Here is a 6,400-nt window from a genome sequence, read left to right on the forward strand (position 1 = left end):
AATTGAAAGTTAAATAAAATATTGTTAAAATATTATTTTTTAATATTTTTAATATTTTTAAATTTAAAAAATTAAATTATTTATTATATTTTGTATTAGAATTTAAAAAAATTATAATAATAAGATAAAATAAATTGAGATTAGTTTAGAATCCAAACTAGCCCAATGAGTGCCCTCTCAATTCAAATCGATCTTAAGTAGTGAGTGCCCTCGTCATTTCCCTTAAAAGTTTTCTTGAACGTTTCAATTCTTTTATGAAAAAGTTCGGTGTCAACATCTGATCCTCTTTATTTCCATGTTAAATAGTCGCATTGTCAAAGATAATAATATATTAACAAATTGAGACAAATCTTCAAAGAGAGAAGCTAGCTGCCGGATGAGTGTAATATTCTATTTTACACCTACGAATAAAAAGTTGACGTGTATAGACTATAGCAAATTAAGCAATAAACTCACACATAGATGATCTCTTTCTATTTACCGAATACTATGAAGCGAGCCACAAATACTCTCTCTCTCTCTTCTTTGGACCAAAAAAAGTTGTTCTTCTTCGCCATGTTACGCTCTCTCTCTCATTCAGAAAAAGAACTTCATTCATGTAGAGAATTTCTTTTCATCTGTAAGTACAACTCATATGTAAAATATTTGTTTTACATCCAGCCCGATCTCTCTCTCTCTCTCTCTCTCTCCCCTCCTCCCCCCACTTCGCATCTCCAAACTCCCCCCTCTCTCTAAAATACACGCTCTCTCTCCTTTGAAGCCCCCTCTCCTTTGTGGTGAAGTTTTGAAGGTTTATAAAAAAAAATTTCCAAGTCCAAATCTCTCACTTGTTCCAAGAGCAAAAAAATATAACCCAGCCCAAAAAAACAATTCTAATTTGCAGCACAAAAAATTATATCTTTGAAAAAAACTAAATTCCAACAACAAAGAAAAACAAAGTTTCGAAAACCCAAAAAATAAAGAAATACATGAAGGGAGTTTTTGATAAAAAGCATGCGCAAGGCAGCGAGATATGCTAAGATCAAGAACTTGTATGTACTATGTTATTACTGTTACGTGCACAATTTACTTGTAATATTTAGAGTTAGAATCTGGCTTATATGAGGAGCCAGTAACCTCCTTCTCACACTTAGTGAACTGAAAATACTTGCCTCCTTTCATTCTGCAACAGGTTAACTTAAATAAGAACATAAAGAGATGAATTAACCACCCACGACAGACGTGGACCCACTTGGCCCATGACCTCCTAATATCTAGTTACACGGACTTGACTCAGTCATAAAGGCCCACGATCTAACAGCCCATGACTTATGACCGGACTCAACAATTCAAATAAAGACTAAATAAACAACTTAATTACAACCTTATGCCCCCCATATAAATAGAACATTACGCAACCCACTCCGTAACCCTAACCTTCAGACCATGTTCCTGGTTCCTCGCGGCGCATCTAACACTCCTTCCTTCTTCAGAAGATCTTGCCCACAAGATAGTGGCCCCCTTCCATTGAACCAATATTTCGGTCCCAGCCCTGTGCCCTCTCTTGACAAGTCTCCTTTGTAGCACTAATTCTGGTTCAGGAACTAGGGTTCCTTCAGGATTAACTTGTGGGAGAGTTGGTGTAGGCTGGATGTGTTCTCCGATGTGTTTCTTTAGACACGAAACATGAAAGGTGGGAAAAATTTGTGATTCCTTGGGCAGAGCCAAAGTGTAGGCGACTTTACCTATTTTTCGGGTGATTTGAAAAGGCCCGTAATAACGAGGTGACAGCTTCAAGTTCCGTCGTATGGCTACGGACATTTGACGGTAGGGTTTCAATCTCAGGTAAACCCAGTCCCCTTCCTCAAACTCTCTTTCAGTTCTTCCTTTGTCGGCATAGTATTTCATCTTACTTTGAGCATCCTGTAGTTTTTCTCGTATTAATTTGGCTATGAAATCCCTGTTTCTGATTTCTTCTTCTACGACATGTACTCAAGTCGATCCTGGCTCATACGACAGCATTTTGGGCGGAGGTTGTCCATAGACAGCCTCATACGGTGAGATCTGTATAGCGCTATGCTTTGTTGTGTTATAAACATATTCTGCCAGAGGTAACCACCTAGCCCAGTCCCTTGGCCTGTCACTAGAAAAACACCTTAAGTAACACTCTAAGCCTTTATTGGTCACCTCTGTCTGCCCATCCGTCTGTGGATGATAAGCAGAGCTCATCAATAGCTCTGTCCCACAGATGCGAAACAATTCCTTCCAGAACTGGCTTGTAAATATTGGATCTCTGTCACTTACTATTGTCTAAGGCATGCCATGTAGTTTGAAAATATTTTTCATGAAAACCTTGGCTACTGTGAGTGCTGTATATGGGTGAGTTAGTGGAATGAAGTGAGCATATTTGCTCAATCTATCCACAACTACCAAAATAATAGTTCGTCCTTTAGCTGGGGGCAAGCCTTCTATGAAGTCCATACTAATGTCTTCCCAATTTTTCTGTGGAATAGGAAGAGGTTGGAGCAACCCCGCTGGGTGGAAGGTTTCAACCTTGTTCCGTTGACAAACATCACACTCTCTGATGAAAGCTCTTACATCACTGCGCTGTCCAGGCCAGAAAAATTCTCTTTTAACTCTTGAATTTGTCTTATGAACTCCCGTGTGACCCCCTAATGGGCTGCTATGAAAATACTGCAGGATCTGCTGCTGAAATGGCACGAGGGTTCCCAAGTGTAGCCTACCCTTGTAAAAGAGTAGCTCATTGCAGATCTGGTATGCTGCTGAATCCAAGGTCCCTTGATGGTAGAGGTTAATTAACCTTTGCAACATTGGATCTTGGTGGTAAGACTTTTTTAACTCCTCTAACCATGATGCTTTGATCATACTGATTGCCTGCATTTCTGGGTTTATGGTAATGAGAGTGCTGCCTTTCGGGTTGGTGTTTGGTGGACAGTATTCTGGGCAGTGGTTTTGGGGCATTGGACCTGGATTTTTGTTTGGGTGTTCTGAGTAGGGTAATCGGGATAAGGCATCAGCTACTGTGTTAGTCTTACCACTCTTGTACTCAACCACAAAATCATACCCAAGTAGTTTAGATACCCATTTCTGTTGAGCAGGAGTTCTCACTCTTTGTTCCAACAAATATTTCAAGGCCCGTTGATCAGTGCGTACCTTGAAAGTTTGCCCGAGCAAGTAGTGTCTCCATTTCCTGATAGCCATTACCAGAGCTAGTAGTTCCTTCTCATATGTGGATAGGGAGAGACTCCTTCCCTTCAAGGCCTGACTGAGATATGCAATAGGTTGTCCTTCTTGCATGAGAACTGCTCCCAATCCTTCACCTGAAGCATCACACTCAATAACAAAACATTTAGAAAAGTTAGGCAATCTTAACACCGGGGGTGTCATCATAGCTTCCTTCAACTTCATAAAAGCTTGCTGGGCCTTTTCATTCCAGCAAAAAGCATCATTTTTAAGTAAAGCTATCAAAGTGACAGCAATCTTCCCATAATCTTGCACAAACTTCCTGTAATACCCTGTGAGTCCCAAGAATCCTCTTAATGCCTTGAGGTTCTTAGGTTCCTTCCACTCTTGCATTGCAATAATTTTTTTAGGATCAGCTGTCACCCCTTCTCTGGAAATAATATGCCCGAGATACTCTACTTCATTGCTGCCAAAAATACATTTTGATGCTTTAGCAAAAAACTGGTGATTTCTCATGATCTCTAGAACTGTTTGTAAATGTGCCAAATGATCCTGCAAGTTTCTGCTATAAACCAGGATGTCAACAAAAAATACCAGAACAAATTTCCTCAAGTATGGTCTAAAAACCTGATTCATTAACCCCTGAAAAGTCGAAGGTGCATTAGTCAGTCCAAACGGCATGACTAAAAACTCATAGTGACCTTCATGGGTCCGAAAAGCAGTTTTTGGAATATCTTCAGGATTCATTCTTATCTGGTGGTAACCTGAACGTAAATCCAGCTTGGAAAACACTTCAGCCCGTGTAATTCATCCAAAAGCTCATCAATATTGGGTATGAGATATTTGTCTTTAACAGTATCTTTGTTAAGTGCACGATAATCCACACACATTCTCCATCCGCCATCAGCTTTTCTCACAAGTAAAACTAGAGAAGAATATGGACTTTGGCTGCTCCTGATAATACCTCCTTTTAACATTTCAGCTACCACTTTTTCAATTTCTTCTTTTTGATAGTATGGATATCTATAGGGTCTTACACAAGTTGGTTTGGAACCTGGTATGAGGGTTATTTTGTGATCATGGGTTCTTGGAGGGGGTAAGCCACTAGGTTCCTCAAAAATGGTTTTAAACTGATCAAGAATTCCTTGTACAGCTACTGGTATAGATTTAGGAACTTCTGATTTATTTCCTTCTAGAAACTGAACCCAAATCCCCTTAGCAGAATTTCCCCTCAAAGTCTTCACATACTCAGCCTCCTCAATTACTCTACTGGGCAGCTGGATCCCTCTTAGTGTAGCCATGTTATTCCCAAGTGAAAAACTCATAATTAAGTCATTGAAGTTCCATACTACCGTCCCCAATGTTTTTAACCAATCCATCCCTAAAACAACATCACATCCTCCCAAAGCTAGCAAATACAGGCTAGGAGTAATTTCTAAACTTTGTAGTTGAAATGGGGTAGCCTTACATAAACCCAGGCAAGGAAGTGTTGACCCATCAGCCAATTTAACTGACTGATTGGTGTTTTCCACTAGTAATTTAGCTTTCCTTGCTACATTTGGATCAATAAAACTATGTGTACTCCCTGTGTCAATGAGGGTTATCACACTGATTTTATTAATAACTCCAACTATTCTCATAGTTTTAGGAGCCGTGGACCCAGCTATAGCATGTAAGGAAATCCCAATGGTTCCTCTTTTTTTCCTCCTCTTTATTTTCTTCTATGTTAACAACAGTTACTGACTCATCTACCTCCTCGTCTTCTACTTCTTCTATCTTCATTCCCTCTAACAGAAAAAGTTTTGGTCTATTGCATCTATGGCCGGGTTGAAACCTTTCATCACAGTAATAACAAAGACCTTTAGCCCTTCTTTCTTGCATTTGTCCAGGTGAGATTCTCTGAATTGGTATGGCTGGTCTTCTGTTGTTGTTGGGAAATCTGTTATTTGGATATGTGTTATTGTTTCTGGCTGGTGGAGGTGGAAGTCTGAGTATAGGTGCAGTAGGTGGTGGTTTATGATTTGGTTGATTGTTTGTAAGAGGGAAATGGTTTCTCCTTATGACTTCCTCTTCTTGTAACTTAGCTAAACCAAAAGCAGCATGTAAAGTATTTGGTTTGAACATAGTTACTATTATTCTGAGATCATCCCTCAGACCACTCAAAAAGGTACTTATTCTAAACTCTTCTGTTAACCCTTTGATTTTGTTGGATAGCTCCTCAAATTTGGTCTGGTATTCCTCTACTGTACTTGTTTGCTTTAACTTAGTGAACTGCCCCACGGGATCCTCATAGGCAGAGGGCCCATATCTAGTTTCTAAAGCACTAGTGAACTCATCCCACGTGTTCACTGAACTAGATTCTTTAAGTCATGTGTACCAAGATAAAGCTTTCCCTTCCATGTGGAAGAAAGCTATTTGCATTTTCTGATTATCTAAGATATCATAACAAAAAAAGAATTGATCGGCTTTTAAAATCCATTGGACAGGATCGGTACCATCAAATTTAGGAAATTCAAGCCTAAGAGATCTAGCTTGTATTCCCCCATGATTCTCAAATAAAGGATTGGTACTGACCTTGGTATTTGAAGACTCCTCTCCTGACACTGATTTCCCTATCTTTACCACCATTTGCTCATATGATGAAGCAAGATTATTGATCTGCTGTAGAACTGCCTCTAACATCCCCTTCTGTCTTTTTTGTTCTTCTCGCAGGTTCTCATTGTCTTTTTGCATATCTGCCATTGCCTCGACCATTTGTGCTAGCCTGGTTCCCTCCGCCATGTCGCAGGAACGCCACTCTGAGACCAATTTGTTACGTGCACAATTTACTTGTAATATTTAGAGTTAGAATCTGGCTTATATGAGGAGCCAGTAACCTCCTTCTCACACTTAGTGAACTGAAAATACTTGCCTCCTTTCATTCTGCAACAGGTTAACTTAAATAAGAACATAAAGAGGTGAATTAACCACCCACGACAGACGTGGACCCACTTGGCCCATGACCTCCTAATATCTAGTTACACGGACTTGACTCAGTCATAAAGGCCCACGATCTAACAGCCCATGACTTATGACCGGACTCAACAATTCAAATAAAGACTAAATAAACAACTTAATTACAACCTTATGCCCCCCATATAAATAGAACATTACGCAACCCACTCCGTAACCCTAACCTTCATACCATGTTCCTGGTTCCTCGCGGCGCATCTAACAA

This window comes from Juglans regia, chromosome 10 (genome assembly GCF_001411555.2).
Source record: "Juglans regia cultivar Chandler chromosome 10, Walnut 2.0, whole genome shotgun sequence".
Lineage (NCBI taxonomy): Eukaryota > Viridiplantae > Streptophyta > Magnoliopsida > Fagales > Juglandaceae > Juglans > Juglans regia.